Consider the following 20,789-nt stretch of genomic DNA (forward strand, 5'->3'; position numbering starts at 1 on the left):
ACACACACAGGAGAGAAACCCTTCAAGTGCAGTGTGTGTGGGAAGACATTTTCAGATTTATCTACTCTTAAAAAACACCAGAGAACACACACAGGAGAGAAACCCTTCAAGTGCAGTGTGTGCGTGAAGGCATTTGCACAGTCATCTGATCTTGTAAAACACCAGAGAACACACAGGAGAGAAACCCTTCAGGTGCAGGATGGCGTTTGCACAGTCATGTAATCTTGTAACACACCAGAGAACACACACAGGAGAGAAACCCTTCAGTTGCACTGTGTGTGGGAAGACATTTTCATATTCATCTCATCTTCAAAGACACCAGAGAACACACGGGAGAGAAACCCTTCAAGTGCAGTGTGTGTGGGAAGACATTTGCAGATTCATTTGCTCTTAAAACACACCAGAGAACACACACGGGAGAGAAACCCTTCAAGTGCAGTGTGTGGGAAGGCATTTTCACATTTATCTACTCTTAAAAAACACCAGAGAACACACAGGAGAGAAACCCTTCAAGTGCAGTGTGTGTGGGAAGACATTTTCAGATTTATCTAATCTTAAAAAAGACCAGAGATCACACACAGGAGAGAAACCCTTCAAGTGCAGTGTGTGCGTGAAGGCATTTGCACAGTCATCTGATCTTGTAACACACCAGAGAACACACACAGGAGAAAAACCCTTCAGGTGCACGATGTGCGCGATGGCGTTTGCACAGTCATCTACTCTTGTAACACACCAGAGAACACACAGAGGAGAGAAACCCTTCAATTGCACTGTGTGTGGGAAGACATTTTCAGATTCATCTACTCTTAAAACACACCAGAGAACACACACGGGAGAGAAACCCTTCAGGTGCAGTGTGTGGGAAGACATTTTCACATTCATCTACTCTTAAAAAGCACCAGAGAACACACACGGGAGAGAAACCCTTCAGGTGCAGTGTGTGTCGGAAGACATTTTCAGGTTCATTTGCTCTTAAAACACACCAGAGAACACACACAGGAGAGAAACCCTTCAAGTGCAGTGTGTGTGGAAAGGCATTTTCAGATTCATCTCATCTTCAAAGACACCAGAGAACACACAAGGGAGAGAAACCCTTCAAGTGCAGTGTGTGTGGGAAGACATTTTCAGATTCATTTGCTCGTAAAACACACCAGAGAACACACACAGGAGAGAAACCCTTCAAGTGCAGTGTGTGTGGAAAGGCATTTTCAGATTCATCTGCTCTTAAAACACACCAGAGAACACACACGGGAGAGAAACCCTTCAAGTGCACTGTGTGTGGGAAGGCATTTGCACAGTCATCTGCTCTTAAAAAACACCAGAGGACACACACGGGAGAGAAACCCTTCAAGTGCACTGTGTGTGGGAAGACATTTTCAGATTCATCTGCTCTTAAAACACCAGAGAACACACACGGGAGAGAAACCCTTCAAGTGCACTGTATGTGGGAAGGCATCTGTACAGTCATTTGCTCTTAAAATACACCAGAGAACACACACGGGAGAGAAACCCTTCAGGTGCAGTGTGTGTGGGAAGGCATTTTCACAGTCATCTGCTCTTAAAACACACCAGAGAACACAGAAGCATCAGAAGATCCGCAAGGAGTGCAGTCTAAAATCAGTTTGTGAAAGTCAAAGTGCCGCAATGAGCCCATCCCTCATGAAACACGAACCGGAAGAAAATCCCAACTTGGACACTTTTAAAGGTATCGAGATGAAATATGAAGAGGTGATGGTGAAATGTGAAGAAGTGATGGTGAAGAGGGAAGAAGTGAAGGTAAAATGTGAAGATGAAGATTCAACTCCAAAATGGGACCTTCACATCGATGGAGGCAACGTAAAGCAGGAGGAGAATTCTCACTGTGAGGCAGAGCGATGCAACTCTCAGCAGTTTGTGGAAGTGGAGGTGTGGGTGGACTTCCTCCGAGACAATACAAAGTCAAGTGAAGACTCGATAGATGTGTAAGCTTGAGATGATGTCGCTCCAATAGATGCACCTTTGTCACAGGCCTTTAATGACAAGAACATGAAGTTGAACACTTTGTGGGCCCATGGGTTGGGTAGATCTGTAACCAGGAGCGAGAGACAATAAGCTCCCAAGCATTCACTATGTTATAACAATTGCATTTACACGTTGCTTGCTTTATCGCCTCAGCAACTCATAGTTTCGTGTCGTACCTCGTCTGAAACACTCGAAGAGCATCCCCAAGTAGCAGCTGCCCCTGTGTGGCACAAGGTGGTGGTCCTGCACCGGCCTGCATGTGGACAAGAGCCTGTCAGTAGGGGGCGATGATTGATGCGTCATCTCAGTTGTGTTGTTTGTAGGTAATCTTGATTCGAAGCTGTCGTGACTGCAGGAATCCACACACTTGAGTTATTTTGGTAAAGTCACCACGTGGGTAGAAACATAACAGATCACGGCGTTTAGATCGCAACACAAGCAATCGTCATCAGGTGGGACAACCACAGCAAGAGAAACTGCTGAAGTAGTAGGCACCTACTCCAGCAGTTTCCTCTTATTGCTGCTGTGCTTGTCCCACCTGATGACGATTGCTTGTGTTGCCATCGAAGTGCCGTGATCTATTATTCGTAGCGTAATGTTTAGAATTTGCTACATTTTGACCCAGACGCCAGCATGCAACGGCCTGCTCGTTTTGAATGACGCAACAATAGTACGGTGTACATACACTGTTAAGCAGACGGTGCGTATTTGTAAATAACTTCTTGGTAATACGATGTAACGTGATGCAGTCAATTTCGCTGCAGTAATTCGATGTTAATATGCCCGTCAATGATTTAGAATGAATACTTGTCTGATTGTGCGCGTGCATGTATCATTTTGTCTGAGGGTCAAACATTGAATATGTGATGTTAGGACAAAGTGCATGTGTGTGTGTTTTGGAAGTAACCTATACAGAGAACTCGGGTGAGACCCGTTGTTCTTGTGATACAGGTCAAAGGGTACATTTCAGTTCTTGATTGATTGTTCACGCTTACAGTGGCTTTCAGACAGCATACATTATAAAAAATTTCGTCTCCCCCCTCCTCTTTTCAAAAAAAATAGATGGACTAGTCCTGGGCAAACTGCCAATCGCTGCGCGTGACGCCAACGTTTTTTAAATAAATAAATAAATGTGCCGTTTAAAAATAAATTTATGCAAACCAACACACCTGATGATGACCGTTTGAGTTATGGTCGAAACGTCGTGAGAATTTTTTATTGTTTTATATATATTTTGTTATTTTGTTGTTTCTCTTCAACGTGACTTTACCGAAAAAACTAAGAATATAATTCATTCAGTTAGAGAGTCGCTCGTGGGAGGGAAGTGACGTCATACTACTTCCTGCTGTCGCGAGGTAACAGGAAGCTGCCGTGTGCGCGCTTGCACTGAAATCCGAGGTGAGAAATTCTCATCGTTGTGGTGGTGGTGGTCGTTGTGGTGGTGGTTGTTGTTGTTGTTTACCAAGGTAGAGCCTCTCTCTCTCTTGTAGGGATGTCAATTGAGTAGCAGCAAGCATGGGAATCGATGTCCAGGTTGGAACTTTACAACGCGGGGCCAAGCCACGCGGGGCCTTGCCTTCTGCCCTCGCCTGATTGCGTTCACTTTAATGATCTCGCTTAAGTTTAATTTGTCTTCACCCGGCTCGCCACTTTGTAACTTTGTTTTATTGTAAATATTCACGCAGTTTTATTTTCTTTTGTTAGCAGGCCAATTCCCGCTTGAGCTGCTATACCGCTCTTGTTATCAGAAGCGACCTGCCCACAACAGCACAAGGTGAGGCTTTGTCAACGTGTGTGAATGTTTTGACTTAAAACTTTGGTGACTGCAGGAATTAATATTCTTGGTTCTTTCGGTAAAGTCACGTAGATAGGAAATAAAAACAATAACATAATAAACATAAAAAATATTAAATAAAGCAACAAAAAAACCCACGTTTTGATCGCAACACAAGTGGTCTTTATTTAATGTAATTGTATTATCTGTTATTGTTATTTTCTATCTACGTAACTTTACCGAAAGGAACAAGAATACGTGTATCAATGTCTATCGGTCAAAGACGCTAAACGGAGTGACGCGCAAACTCCAAATATACAGCAGGCGTCAGGGTCGGGATCGAACCCACGACTTCCTGTATACCAGGTGAGGTAGTTAACATCTCACCACGGAGAGAGACACGCAAACTCCAGTTAGCCTCGGCTGTGTTCGTTGATCCTCAATTAATTACTTGGTGGAGTGAGGAAGCATTCATGCCAAGCAGATGAAGGTGGCCAGGCATGATTCTAGACACGCCACCGCCTGTTTACCCAGTGACAGTGTACAGTTTGTGTTTGCAGTAACGTCTATTAACTCTGTTGAACACGGACGTCATAGCACAACAATAGTTTACTTTTGTTTTCCTCTGGAACTCTTTATAAGAATGGAAACTGGAGGTGAACACAGCACACACATTCAGCTGAAGTCGGAACTGTTCATCCCAGCATTTAAGGACATCTGAGCCTGGATTCACACCTCTAAGTTGCGATTGAACATTAATTTATGCATAACACAAATGGTATTGTTTTCAACACCCTTTGCTATGTCAGCTGAATTTAGCTCCCATAAATATTCCTTTTGTAGCCAGACAGCCGAAATTGTGTGCTCGGAGTTTTGGGTGAACATTCATTTTGAAGATACGAGGGCTTCCAGGCACGTTTATGACCATTTGCCCTCTCATTGTGTGCCATAACAGCCCTGTGATGAATTTGGGAAACTTTTTCACTGCATCATGAATATATGAATAAGTATAGACGTGTAAGTCACATGTGACTATATATGCATTCATCTGTGCCTCGATACTGACGTGTAGATGGTGTGGATATTATTTTTTTCTGTCTGCAGCTGACGCTTCCTCTGACGCTTCCTCCGCAGAATTGGTCTGATGGAGCAAATGCACTCAGCGCAGCTCGGTATGACAAGTCAACAATGCGACCAGCGTGCATACAGCACGGATCGGACTGGAAATTTGACACGGCACCAGAGAACTCGCACAGGAGAGAAACCCTTCAAGTGCACTGTGTGTGGGAAGGCGTTTTCACAGTCATCTGTTGTTAAAAAACACCAGAGAACACACACGGGAGAGAAACCGTTCAGGTGCACTCTGTGCGGGATGGCGTTTGCACAGTCTCCACATCTTCAAGTACACCAGAGAACACACACGGGAGAGAAACCCTTCAAGTGCACTGTGTGTGGGAAGGCATTTGCAAGTTCATCTAATCTTGTAATACACCAGAGAACACACACAGGAGAGAAACCCTTCAGGTGCACTCTGCTGGAAGGCGTTTGCACATTCATCAAATCTTCAAGTACACCAGAGAACGCACACGCATCAGAAGATCCACAAGGAGTGCAGTCTGATATCGGCTTGTGAAAGTCAAAGTGCCACCATGAGCCCATCCCTCATGAAACACGAACCGGAAAAAAATCCCAGCTTGGACACTTTTAAAGTTATTGAGGTGAAATATGAAGAGGTGATGGTGAAATGTGAAGAAGTGATGGTGAAGAGTGAAGAAGTGATGGTGAAGAGGGAAGAAGTGAAGGTGAAATGTGAAGATGAAGATTCAACTCCAAAATGGGACCTTCACATCGATGGAGGCAACGTGAAGCAGGAGGAGAATTCTGACTGTGAGGCAGAGCGAGGCAACTCCCAGCAATTCGTGGAAGTGGAGGTGTGGCTGGACTTGCTCCTAGACAATACAAAGTCAAGTGGAGACCCGGTAGATGTGTAAGCCAGAGACGATGTCGCTACAATAGATGCACCTTTGTCACAGGCCTTTAATCAAAAGAACGCGAAGTTGAAGACTCAGTTCTTAGGTTCAACCTGCAGAGTAAGAGCGGCCAGTCTTTGTGGACCTGTGGGTTGGGTTAATCTCTAACCAGGAGCGAGAGCCAATAAACTCCCAAGCATTCACTATTTTATCAATTGCATTTATATGGTGCTTGCTTAATCACCTCTACGTGCCTTTACCGAAAGAACCAAGGAGAATGGATCCCTGCAGTCATAAACTTCAAATCAAGATTGCCTCAGCAACTCAGAGTTTTGTATCTCGTTTCAGACACTCGAAGAGCATCCCCAAGTAGCAGCTGCCCCTGTGTGGCACAAGGTGGTGGCCCTGCACCGGCCTGCATGTGGACAAGAGCCTGTCAGTAGGGGGCGTTGGTTGATGTGGCGTCTTAGTTGTGGAGTTTGTTGGTAATGTTTCGATTTAAAGCTTTTGTGACTGCAGGGATTCATCTTCTTGGTTCTTTCGGTAAAGTCACGTAGAAGGGAAACGATAAGATAATAAAAATGAAACAATAAAATAAAATTCTCACGACGTTTCGGCTGCTTGCGAACGTCGTGAGAATTTTATTTGATTATTTTATTTTTATTATCTTATTATTTCCCTTCTACGTGAATTTGTAGGTAATGTTTAGAATGTTATCAAGTTTTGACCGAAATGCCAGCATGCAAATGCAATAGTACGTTGTACATACACTGTTAAGCAGATGGTGCATATTTTTTTTAAAAACAGCTTCTTGTTAATACGATGTAACCTGATGCAGTCTATTTCACTGCAGTAATTCAGTTTTGTTAAAATGCCTGTCAATAATTTAGGATGAATACTTGTGTGATTGTGCGTGTGCATGTAACATTTTGTCTGAGGGTCAAACATTGAATAAGTGATGTTAGGACAAAGTGTGTGTGTGTTTGGAAGTAACCTGTACAAATAACTCAGGTGAGAAACGTTCTTGTGATACAGGTCAAAGGGTACTTTTGTGTTTCACGAAGCGTCGGCCTCTGAAGCAACTCATTGTCTTTGAAATAGGGAGCACGCTCGGATCATTCATCAGTTACAAGGCATACCACGTAAAAGTTACACGTATAGGAGGAGGTACATTCTCTACAACACGAATTGTCTTACGTGTTGACGTAGATTTTGTCTAACTGGGACTAGAAATGCTCCTTGCTGATTGACGTCTGGATGTTCGTACCTATCGGTTGAAGCAAACCCCACTGCTGTTGTTGAGACGCTGTGCACCAATAAGGGTCCAAGCATTTTAGGGCCTTCGGCCAGGAAAGTCACAACGTTTACGGCACACGAAGGACGCATTCACGCAAGTACCCCATGCTCCGTTTTGAAGTTTTAAAATGAAACATCTTTGAATCGTGTTGTGTTTTGAATTAGATTATTGTTATTTCTTCATTAAAAGTGTATTTCATTTTACATCCGGAAGGCTTCATTGAGAAGGACATTTCGAGTGAATGTTCTCTCGTCGTTAAGTAGACGGCCTTGCCGGGGGTTCGGTTCGATGCGGACTTTCACCTGGTTGGGATTGCGGGATCGAGATAAAGCGACACGGAGCTGCTGGCCGTCTGCAGATCGATTCCAACGTAATCGAACGTCTGTCCCTGCGCCTCCGTCGTTGGTACAGGGGGTGCTGGATAATGTTTGGAATTACCCCAATTTTGACCGTGACACCAACATGCGTTGTGAATGACGCAACGTTATGTTTTACATCCGCCGTTTAGCAGACTGCGCATATTGTGGTGAATGTTACTGGGGTAGCCAGGTGTGCCCGTCCGTCGTTCGCATGCAGGGGGCGGGAGTAGGTTTACAGCGCCCCCTGCGTGAAAACGACGGAAAGGGCAGCGTTCATCACGGATAAAGTTGTGCGCTTTTATTTTAAATGTTATTCTTTTATAAGGTGATGTTGATATCGAAAACTGACACATAACCGGCATGCCATAAATAGGAAATTAACTCTGCTTATTCGAATCAATGTATTCATATATGTCGATAAACTGATTTCAAGCAGATTGTCTCTAACGGCGACTACAGGGACCACGTGATTGTTTAAAAATGTCTTTGATTGTAACTATAATTGCCTACAATTCGTCATGTGAAGCTTATTTAGACTATAATTTATTCACTACCCAAAATGTATTTACTTGAAAACATAGAGCTGATATTTATTCTTGGTTCTTTCGGTAAAGTCACGTAGAAGGGAAACAAAATAACAAAAATATAAAACAATTAAATTATCACGACGTTTCGACTGCAACACAAGCAATCATCATCAGGTGTCACACACAGGCACATACACAGAGACACAGGCACACACAGATACAGGCACACAGTGTGTACACACACACTGTGCATATACAGAGTGTACACACACACAGTCTGTACACATACACAGTGTACACACACAGTCTGCACACAGTGTACACACAGAAACAGTGTACACACAGAAACAGTGTGTACACACAGTAATATCCACGTTGTAGTTGCTGAGCTCACGCTACCCAAGGGGTCTCTGTTGAAGAGATGGAGCAATGGAAAATGAATATAAATCAACTTAAACTCCATTCCCGCTCTGTGACGTCACCACACAGCATGAGCTCATCGCTGTGAAACGCCAGGGGGAGCTGTACCTCGCTCGTGACGTCATGTCACCAAAGTATTCACCCCACCCCCGTCCACCGCGCCCTTGAGCGTGACCTCACCTCTGCTTGGTCACTGCCGATATCTGTTCCGGTACAATCCTTATTTGGGCAAAGCTACGCCCAGTGACTGGTGGCTCATTAACATAATGTATCCGTTAAAGCCGTCGCGAGTTGATTGGGACGGGTTCAGCGCCCACGCCCCCATCCCTCGACATATGGCCCGGACTCATTAACATAATTTTATTCAGTCACGGAGCCGCTCGTGGGAGGGGAGTGTCTTGTTCCCCGGACGTGACGTCATGCCACCTTCTGCTGCCGCGTGACGTCACGAGGTAACAGGAAGCGATCGCTTCGCTCTTGCACTGAAATCTGAGGTGAGAAATTATTATCGTGTGGGTGGTTGTTGTGGTGGTGGTGGTTGTTGTTGTTGTTTACCAAGGTAGAGCCTCCGTCTCTCTCGTAGGGATGTCAGTTGAGTAGCAGCGAGCATGGGAATCGATGTCCAGGTTGGAACTTTACAACGCGGGGCCTAGCCACGCGGGGCCTTGCCTCCTGCCCTCGCCTGATTGCATTCACTTTAATTATCTCGCTTAAGTTTAATTTGTCTTCACCCGGCTCGCCACTTTGTAACTTTGTTTTATTGTAAATATTCACGCAGTTTTTATTTTATTTTGTTAGCAGGCCAAGCCCGCTTGAGCTGCTATACCGCTCTTGTTATCAGAAGCGACCTGCCCACAACAACACAAGGTGAGGCTTTGTCAACGTGTGTGAATGTTTTGACTTAAAACTTTGGTGACTGCAGGAATTAATATTCTTGGTTCTTTCGGTAAAGTCATGTAGATAGAAAATTAAATAAAAATAACAGATAATAAATGAAAATAAAAATAAAAAAATGAAAATGAAGCAAAAAACCCACGACGTTTCGATCGCAACACAAGTGATCTTTATCTTATTAAATTTAATCTGTTATTTTTATTTTCTATCTACGTGACTTTACTGAAAGAACCAACAATACGTGCGTCAATGTCTATCGGTCAAAGACGCTATGCGCGTGCCGCTGTTGACTCTGAATGTGTGGAGGGGAACACTTTCACCATGGGGAGAAAGAGATAGAGACACGGATAGCCTCGGCTATGTTGATTGATCCTCGATTCATTACTTGGTGGAGTGAGGAAGAATTAATGCTGAGCAGATGAAGGTGGCCAGGCATGGTTGTGGTCACACCACCACCTGTTTACTCATGGCAGTGTGACAGTGTCAAGTTTGTGTTTGCAGTAAAGTCTATTAACTCGGTTATATCAAAACAATAGTTTATTTTAGTTTTCCTCTGGAACTTTATACGAATGGAAACAGGAGGTGAACACAGCACACACATTCAGCTGAAGTCGGAACTGTTCATCCCCAGCATTCAAGGACATAGCCTGGATTCACACCTGAGTTGCGATTGAACGTTAATTTATGCATTTCTGCACAACACAAATAGTATTGCTTTCAACACCCTTTGCTATGTCAGCTGAATTTAGCTTTCATAAATATTCATTTTGTAGTCAGACAGCCAAATTTGTGTGCTTAGAGTTTTTAGTTAACATTCATCTTGAAGATATGAAGGCTTCCAGGCATATTAATGACATTTTCCCTCTCATTGTGTGCCATAACAGCCCGTGGAGAGAAACCCTTCAGGTGCAGTGTGTGCGTGAAGGCGTTTGCACGTTCATCAAATCTGATGAATTTGGGAAACTTTTTCACTACATCATGAATATATTAATAAGTATAGACGTGTAAGTCACGTGTGCATTCCTCTGTGCCTGACGTGTAGATGGTGTGGATATTCTTTTTTTCTGTCTGCAGCTGACGCTTCCTCTGCAGAATTGGTCTGATGGAGCAAAGGCACTCAGCGCAGCTCGGTACAACAAGTCAACAATGCGACCAGCGTGCATACAGCACGGACCGGACTGGAAACTTGACACAGCACCAGAGAAGTCACACAGGAGATAAACCCTTCAAATGTACTGTGTGTAACAAGGCATTTGCATGGCCATCAGTTTTTCAGAACCACCAGAGAACACACACGGGAGAGAAACTCTTCAGGTGCACGATGTGCAGGATGGCGTTTACACAGTCATGTAATCTTGTAAAACACCAGAGAACACACACGGGAGAGAAACCCTTCAAGTGCAGTGTTTGTGGGAAGGCATTTGCACATTCATCAAATTTTCGAAGACACCAGAGAACACAAAATCATCGGAAGATCCACAAGGAGTGGAGTCTGAAATCAACTTGTGAAAGTCAAAGTGCCGCAATGAGCCCATCCCTCATGAAACACGAACCGGAAGAAAATCCCAGCTTGGACACTTTTAAAGGTACCAAGGTGAAATATGAAGAGGTGAAGGTGAAATGTGAAGAAGTGATGGTGAAGAGCGAAGAAGTGAAGGTAAAATGTGAAGATGAAGATTCATCTCCAGAATGGGACCTTTACATTGATGAAAGCAACGTGAAGCAGGAGGAGAATTCTGACTGAGGCAGAGCGAGGCAACTCCCAGCAGTTTGTGGAAGTGGAGGTGTGGGTGGACTTCCTCCGAGACAATCCAAAGTCAAGTGGAGACCCGGTAGATGTGTAAGCCAGAGACGATGTCGCTCCAATAGATGCACCTTTGTCATAGGCCTTTAATGACAAGAATGTGAAGTTGAACACTCATTTCCTAGGTTCAACCTGCAGAGTAAGAGCGGCCAGTCTTTGTGGACCTGTGGGTTGGGTAGATCTCTAACCAGGAGCGAGAGACAAGCCCCCAAGCATTCACTATGGTATAATAATTGCATTTACACGGTGCTTGCTTAACCGCCTCAGCAACTCGGAGTTTAGTGTCTCATCACAAACACTCGAAGAGCATCCCAAAGTAGCAGCTGCCCCTATGTGGCACAAGGTGGTGGCCCTGCACCGGCCTGCATGTGGACAAGAGCCTGTCAATAGGGGGTGATGATTGATGTGTCATCTCAGTTGTGTAGTTTGTAGGAAATGTTTAGAATTTGCTACATTTTCACTCAGACGCCAGCATGCAATGGCCTACTCGTTTTGAATGACACAATGGTATGTTTTACATACACTGTGAAGCAGAATGTGCAACTTTTTTTAAAAGCTTCTTGTCAATACGATGTAACGTGATGCAGTATATTTCACTGCAGTAATCCAATTTTGTTAATATGCCTGTCAATAATTTAGAATGTATACTTGTCTGGTTTTGTGTATACTTGTAACATTTGATCTGTAAGGGTCAAACATTGAATAAGTGATGTTAGGACAAAGTGTGCATGTCTGTTTGGAAGTAACCTGTACAGAGAACTCAGGTGAGACCCGTTGTTCTTGTGATACAGGTCAAACGGTGTTTTTGTGATCCACGAAGCATGTGGAGCAACTCATCGTCTTTGAAATAGGTAGCATGCTCGGATCATTCATCAGTTACAAGGCATACCACTTGAAAGTTACACGTATAGGAGGAGGTACATTCTCTACAACACGAATTGTCTTACGTGTTGACGTAGATTTTGTCTAACTGGGACTAGAAATGGTCCTTGCTGATTCATGTCTGGATGTTCGTTACCTATCGGTTGAAGGAAACCCCACTGCTGTTGTTGAGATGCTGTGCACCAATAAGGGTCCAACACATTGACGGCCTTCAGGCCAGGAAAGTCACAACATTTGCACACGAAGGACGCATTCACGCAAGTACCCCATGCTCCGTTTTGAAGTTTTAAAATGAAACATCTTTGAATTGTGTTGTGTTTTGAATTAGATGATTTTATTTCTTCATTAAAAGCTTGTATCAATTTACATCTGGAAGACTTCATTGAAAAGGACATTTCGTGTGAATTTTCTCTCGTCATTAAGTAGATGGCCTTGCCGGGGGTTCGGTTCAATGTGGACACACAGTGTACACACACAGTGTACACACACACAGTGTACACACAATGTACACACTGTACACACACAGTGTACACACACACAGTGTATACACACATTGTACACACAGTGTACACACACAATGTACACACACAGTTTATACACACTGTACACACAATGTACACACACAGTGTACACACAGTGTGTGTATACACAGTGTACACACAGTGTGTGTATACACAGTGTACACACACAGTGTATATACACACAGTCAGTGTATACACACAGTGTATACACACAGTGTACACACACAGTGTACACACAATGTACACACACAGTGTACACAGACTGTACACACACAGTGTACACACACAGTGTATACAGAGTGTACACAGTGTGTACACACACACTGTATACACTGTGTGTGTGTACACACAGTGTATACACACACAGTGTGCACACACACAGTGTACACACACACAGTGACACACAGTGACACAGTGTACACACAGTGACACAGTGACACACAATGTATACACAGTGTACACACACACAGTGACACACACACAGTGTATACACAGTGTACACACACACACAGTGACACACACATAGTGTACACACACACAGTGACACAACAACAACCGCCATTCGCCACTAAGTGGCGATGACGTCACCATGACACTTGTGCCAGGCACAGTGACACACACACAGTGACACAGTGACACACAGCGACAGACAGTGACACACACAGTGTATACACATAGTGTACATACACACACAGTGTACACACACACACACAGTGTATACACAATAATGTCCACGTTGTTGCTGAGCTCACACACCCAAAGGAGGGAGCAATGGAAAATGAATCTAAATCAACTTAGACTCCAACTCTGTGACGTCACCACCCGGCATTACCTCATCGGCGTGAAGTGCCAGGGTGAGGTGTACCTCGGTAGTGACGTCATGTCACCAAGGTATTCACCCCTCCCCCATCCTCCGCGCTCTTGAGCGTGACGTCTCCTCCGCTGGGGTCACTGCCGATATCGTTCCAGTGGCAATCCTTATTTGGGCAAAGCTACGCCCAGTGACTGGTGGCTCATTAACATAATGTATCCGTTAAAGCCGTCGCGAGTTTATTGCGACGGGTTCAGCGCCCACGCTCCCATCCCTCCACATATGGGCCGGCGTCATTAACATAATTTATTCAGTTACAGAGCCGCTCGTGGGAGGGAAGCGACGTCATACTACTTCCTGCTGTCGCGAGGCAACAGTAAGCTGCCGTGTGCGCGCTTGCACTGAAATCGGAGGTGAGAAATTCTCATCGTTGTGGTGGTGGTGGTTGTTGTGGTGGGGGTGGTGGTTGTTGTTGTTTACCAAGGTAGAGCCTCGCTCTCTCTCGTAGGGATGTCAGTTGAGTAGCAGCGAGCATGGGAATCGATGTCCAGGTTGGAACTTTACAACGCGGGGCCTAGCCACGCGGGGCCTTGCCTCCTGCCCTCGCCTGATTGCATTCACTTTAATTATCTCGCTTAAGTTTAATTTGTCTTCACCCGGCTCGCCACTTTGTAACTTTGTTTTATTGTAAATATTCACGCAGTTTTTATTTTTTTCACCAGGCCAAGCCCGCTTGAGCTGCTATACCGCTCTTGTTATCAGAAGCGACCTGCCCACAACAACACAAGGTGAGGCTTTGTCAACGTGTGTGAATGTTTTGACTTAAAACTTTGGTGACTGCAGGAATTAATATTCTTGGTTCTTTCGGTAAAGTCACGTAGATAGAAAATAAAATAAAAATAACATAACAAACGTAAAAAATAGTAAATAAAGCAAAAAAACCCACGTTTTGATCGCAACACAAGTGGTCTTTATTTAATGTAATTGTATTATTTGTTATTTTTATTTTCTATCTACGTAACTTTACCGAAAGAAACAAGAATACGTGTATCAATGTCTATCGGTCAAAGACGCTAAACGGAGTGACGCGCAAACTCCAAATATACAGCAGGCGTCAGCGTCGGGATCGAACCCACGACTTCCTGTATACCAGGTGAGGTAGTTAAGATCTCACCACGGAGAGAGACACGCAAACTCCAGTTAGCCACGGCTGTGTTGGTTGATCCTCAATTAATTAATTGGTGGAGTGAGGAAGCATTCATGCCAAGCAGATGAAGGTGGCCAGGCATGATTCTAGACACGCCACCACCTGTTTACCCAGTGACAGTGTACAGTTTGTGTTTGCAGTAACGTCTATTAACTCTGTTGAACACGGACGTTATAGCACAACAATAGTTTACTTTTGTTTTCCTCTGGAACTCTTTATACGAATGGAAACTGGAGGTGAACACAGCACACACATTCAGCTGAAGTCGGAACTGTTCATCCCAGCATTTAAGGACGTCTGAGCCTGGATTCACACCTCTAAGTTGCGATTGAACATTAATTTATGCATAACACAAATGGTATTGTTTTCAACACCCTTTGCTATGTCAGCTGAATTTAGCTCCCATAAATATTCCTTTTGTAGCCAGACCGCCGAAATTGTGTGCTCGGAGTTTTGGGTGAACATTCATTTTGAAGATACGAGGGCTTCCAGGCATTTTTATGACCATTTGCCCTCTCATTGTGTGCCATAACAGCCCTGTGATGAATTTGGGAAACTTTTTCACTGCATCATGAATATATGAATAAGTATAGACGTGTAAGTCACATGTGACTATATATGCATTCCTCTGTGCCTCGATACTGACGTGTAGATGGTGTGGATATTATTTTTTTCTGTCTGCAGCTGACACTTCCTCTGACGCTTCCTCCGCAGAATTGGTCTGATGGAGCAAATGCACTCAGCGCAGCTCGATATGACAAGTCAACAATGCGACCAGCGTGCATACAGCACGGATCGGACTGGAAATTTGACACGGCACCAGAGAACTCGCACAGCAGAGAAACCCTTCAAGTGCACTGTGTGTGGGAAGGCGTTTTCACAGTCATCTGTTGTTAAAAAACACCAGAGAACACACACGGGAGAGAAACCGTTTAGGTGCACTCTGTGCGGGATGGCGTTTGCACAGTCTCCACATCTTCAAGTACACCAGAGAACACACACGGGAGAGAAACCCTTCAAGTGCACTGTGTGTGAGTAGGCATTTGCATGTTCATCTAATCTTGTAATACACCAGAGAACACACATGGGAGAGAAACCCTTCAAGTGCACTCTGTGCAGGAAGGCGTTTGCACAGCAACAACATCTTCAAGTACACCAGAGAACACAGAAGCATCAGAAGAACCACAAGGAGTGGAGTCTGAAATTAGCTTGTGAAAGTCAAAGTGCCACCATGAGCCCATCCCTCATGAAACATGAACCGGAAAAAAATCCCAGCTTGGACACTTTTAAAGTTATCGAGGTGAATTATGAAGATGTGATGGTGAAGAGGGAAGAAGTGATGGTGAAGAGCGAAGAAGTGATAGTGAAATGTGAAGAAGTGATGGTGAAGAGGGAAGAAGTGAAGGTGAAATGTGAAGATGAAGATTCAACTCCAAAATGGGACCTTCACATCGATGGAGGCAACGTAAAGCAGGAGGAGAATTCTGACTGTGAGGCAGAGCGAGGCAACTCCCAGCAGTTTGTGGAAGTGGAGGTGTGGGTGGACTTCCTCCGAGACAATACAAAGTCAAGTGGAGACCCGGTAGATGTGTAAGCCAGAGACGATGTCGCTCCATTAAATGCACTTTTGTCACAGGCCTTTAATGACAAGAATGTGAAGTTGAACACTCAATTCGTAGGTTCAACCTGCAGAGTAAGAGCGACCGGTCTTGGTGGACCTGTGGGTTGGGTTGATCTCTAACCAGGAGCGAGAGCCAATAAGCTCCCAAGCATTCACTATTTTATCAATTGCATTTATATGGTGCCTGCTTAATCACCTCTACGTGACTTTACCGAAAGAACCAAGGAGTTTGGATCCCTGCAGTCACATACTTCAAATCAAGATTGTCTCAGCAACTCAGAGTTTCGTATCTCGTTTCAGACACTCGAAGAGCATCCCCAAGTAGCAGCTGCCCCTGTGTGGCACAAGGTGGTGGCCCTGCACCGGCCTGCATGTGAACAAGAGCCTGTCAGTAGGGGGCGTTGGTTGATGTGGCGTCTTAGTTGTGGAGTTTGTTGGTAATGTTTCGATTTAAAGCTTTCGTGACTGCGGTGGTGTGGGTGGTGGTTGTGATGGTGGTGGTGTGGGTGGTGGTGGTGGTGGTGGTGGTGGCGGTAGTGTTGGTGTGGGTGGTGGTGTTAGTGTGGTTGGTGGTGTGGGTGTGGGTGGTGTTGGTGTGGGTGGTGGTGGTGGTGGTGTGGGTGGTGGTGGTGGTGTGGGTGGTGGTGTGGGTGGTGGTGTTGGTGTGGTTGGTGGTGTTGGTGTGGGTGGTGGTGTTGGTGTGGATGGTGGTGGCAGTGGTGGTGGCGGTGGTGTTGGTGTGGGTAGTGGTGTTGGTGTGGGTGATGGTGGTGGTGTTGGTGTGGGTGGTGGTGTTGGTGTGGTTGGGGTGGTTGGTGGTGTGGGTGGTGCTGGTGGTGTGGGTGGTGCTGGTTGTGTTGTTGTGGGTGAGTGCGTGGTGTGCCGGAGTGAGCCGCGTAGCTGCACGTTAGTTCACGGCGACAGCGGCCACCTTGCCACGTGCCGCCGCTGCGCCTTGGAGCTGCAGCGGCGTGGCATGGCCTGCCCACTCTGCCGCAGGGAGATCCACTCTGTGGTGCACACGTTCCTGTCCTGACACGACACACACACAGACACACAGACACTCACACAGACAACAACAACAACAACCGCCATTCGCCACTAAGTGGCGGTGACGTCACCACGACGCTTGTGCCAGGCTACGTGTACCCTGAGGCAACGTAAAGTGCAGAACGCCCGCTGGCAGGTCACGGGGCAGACCCAGGTGCCACGGGTTGACTGACTGAGATGACTGGCTGATGCACCACCTGTGCCCCCTACTGTGCCAACCTGCTGTGCTTTAGCCACCCGGCGCTCCGCTCGTTCTGAGCGTCGCTCCTCCGCCCTTCATTGTTGTTGGAGGGCGACTACCTCCAACTGTCCAGTAGCATCCTTTACGAGCCTCCTCCACAGAGGCCGATCTTGACACCGCTGGTACCAGTCATCAGTCATCGGCAAGTCCACTCAGCTCCATGTCCTCCTGTACCACATCACTCCATCTCTTCTCTAGCCCGTGCCGCACCCGCTTAGCCCCCTCAATCCGGCCGAACAAAAGCTGTTTCGGCATGCGGTGGCTGGGCATGCGGGCTACATGACCCAGCCATCGCAGCCTTGCCCGCTGGAGGAGCTCACCGATGGGACCTTGCCCAGATCTTTCAAGGATTTGTGAGCTCCTCACACAATCCAGTCTGGTTAAACCCAGGATGGATCGTAGGCAGGTCAGCCTAAATGTTTCTAACCGGCGAAGATGTTCCATTAGGGGGGTCCACGTTTCGCAAGCGTAGAGAAGGGAGGGAATGACCGTGGCCGAGAGGATCTGAAGCTTAGTGCGGAGCGACAGACCAGGTAGCTTCCACACAGCGTTACGCAACCGATGAAAAGATATTGCCGCTCGACTGATTCAGAGTGAGACCTCTGCTGTTAAACTGGAGCCAGTCATAAGCACACTGCCCAGGTATGGGAAACTCTCCACTCTCTCCACAACTGCGCCATCACCGATTGGGAGTTGTGGGGGTGGAGTGTCCGATGGTACAAAATACACAGACATACACAGATACACACAGACACGCATAATAACAACAACCGCCATTCGCCACTAAGTGGCGAATCGCGTCACCACGACGCTTGTGCCAGGACGTGCACCTTGAGGCCACGTGAAGTGTCGAACGACCGCTGGCAGGAGGTCACGGGGCAGACCCAGGTGTCACGGGTCGACTGACTGAGATGAGATACACACAGAGACAGGTACACAGACAGATACACACAGACACATAGAGACATATATACACAGAGTGTTTGTTAATTTATGTCTCCTTAAGGACAATTTTATGTTCATGTTTTTACCTCAGAATGTAAAAAAAAAATGTTCCTCGTAATGTTCATAATATTTTTTGTCTACCTCAATGTTTATAAAAAAAATTAACCTCAATGTTATTTTTTACCTCAATGTAAAAAAGATTTGTTTTTACCTCAGAATATATAATAAAATGTTTACCTCAATGTAGAAATTATATTTTTTTACCTCACACTCTTGAATGCGTTTATTGCCGTTTAATATATTAAACTTTTGCACATTTAACCTCATCGTTTCCTGTCATCACTTTACGAGTTCACCGTGTGTGTGTGTGTGTGGGGAGCGGTGGTGCGGCAAAGCAAACCCCTCCAGTGAAGGTCCCCCGTGTGGCCTCTAACAGACTGTAGGGGCAAGTGTCTCTTAGCAGCTCGCAGCAGCTGCGACCACCGTCACGACAAAATTATCTTACATCCACGTCCACCCTCTGTGTATATTCACACGCACGTGGGAGATGCGCTAACCCATCCCTAGCGATCCGAGCGGTGCGTCTTAAGAGTGCGAGGATTATTCTCCTGGCCGCTCTAACGCCGTTCCCACGTGACGAGCGACCTGACGGAGCTGCTTTCACTTGGTGCAGGGCAGGCCGCTCGCGTGGATCAAGATTGGCACAGCAGCTCAGTGGGGGGCTCCCTTACACCCTGGTGGCAATACACTTAGTTTAGTTTTACTTAGGGTCTCTGTTAGTGTGGGTCTCTGTTAGTGTGGGTCTCTGTGAGTCTCTGTGAGTGTAGGTCTCTGTGAGTGTGGGTCTCTGTGAGTATGGGTCTCTGTGAGTGTGGGTTTCTGTGGGTCTGTGTGGGTCTCTGGACCACTGGACGGGTTCCGCAGGATTGGAAGGATGCCCTGGTGGTCCCCCTTTTTAAGAAGGGGGACCGCACAGACTGTAACAACTACAGGGGCATCTCACTCCTCAGTGTGCCGGGAAAGGTCCTGGCAAGGATTATTCAGCATCGCCTTGCCAGGCACGCTGAGGAGAGGCTTGCGGAGCCCCAATGCGGTTTCAGGAAAGGGCGGTCCTGCACAGATGCCATATTTTCTGTCCGTCTGCTACAGCAGAGGTGTAGGGAATTCCAACAAGACCTACATCTCTGCTTTATTGACCTGGTCAAGGCCTATGATACCATCAGTAGGCCTGGGCTCTGGGTCGTTCTTCGTGCTTTTGGAGTACCTGACCCTCTGCTCACGATCATTAAGGACCTTCATGATGGTGAGCGGGCCCGGGTAAAACTACGTGGCCGGGAGTCAGAGCCATTCCCTGTACACCTTGGGGTGCGACAGGGATGTCCTCTGGCTCCCACATTATTTAACATCTATTTTGACCACGTAGTTCGTGAAGCCTTCAATAGCTGTACCGGGGGAATCTCCATATGGTACAGATATAATGGGAGGCTGATCGATGCCCGGGTGCGGTCAAGGGATGGCTCCCTATTGCTCAACCACGTTATGTATGCTGATGATTTGGTAATAGCTGCTCAGTCAGAGGAGGAGTTGGAGACGCTGCTGCTGAGACTGGAGCGTGCCACTAAGAGGTGGGGCCTTACCATCAGCCCCACCAAAACTAAGCACCTGCCTGGGTATTTTGTACCATCGGACACTCCACCCCCACAACTCCCAATCGGTGATGGCGCAGTTGTGGAGAGAGTGGAGAGTTTCCCATACCTGGGCAGTGTGCTTATGACTGGCTCCAGTTTAACAGCAGAGGTCTCACTCCGAATCAGTCGAGCGGCAATATCTTTTCATCGGTTGTGTAACGCTGTGTGGAAGCTACCTGGTCTGTCGCTCCGCACTAAGCTTCAGGTCTTCTCGGCCACGGTCATTCTCTGTGGCTCTCTGAGTGTGGGTCTCTGTGGGTGTGGGTCTGTGTGGGTCTTTATGAGTATGGGTCTCTGTGAGTCTGTGTGGGTCTCTGTGAGTGTGGGTCTATGTGGGTCTCTGTGAGTATGGGTCTCTGTGGGTCTGTGTGGGTCTCTGTGAGTGTGGGTCTATGTGGATCTGTGTGGGTCTGTGTGAGTGTGGGTCTCTGTTAGTGTGGGTCTCTGTGGGTTTCTGTGAGTGTGGGTCTCTGTTAGTGTGGGTCTCTGTGGGTTTCGTGAGTGTGGGTCTCTGTGGGTTTGTGTGGGTCTCTGTGGGTCTGTATGGGTCTCTGTGAATGTGGGTCTCTGTTAGTGTGGGTCTCTGTGAGTGTGGGTCTCTATGGGTCTGTATGGGTCTCTGTGAGTGTGGGTCTCTGTTAGTGTGGGTCTCTGTGGGTTTCTGTGAGTGTGGGTCTCTGTTAGTGTGGGTCTCTGTGAGTGTGGATCTCTGTTAGTGTGGGTCTCTGTGAGTCTCTGTGAGTGTGGGTCTCTGTGGGTTTGTGTGGGTCTCTGTGG

Source organism: Petromyzon marinus, unplaced genomic scaffold, assembly GCF_048934315.1.
Source record: "Petromyzon marinus isolate PM22_M1 ecotype Great Lakes invasive population unplaced genomic scaffold, UKy_Petmar_22M1.pri1.0 PM_G_Scaffold_37, whole genome shotgun sequence".
Classification (NCBI taxonomy): domain Eukaryota; kingdom Metazoa; phylum Chordata; class Hyperoartia; order Petromyzontiformes; family Petromyzontidae; genus Petromyzon; species Petromyzon marinus.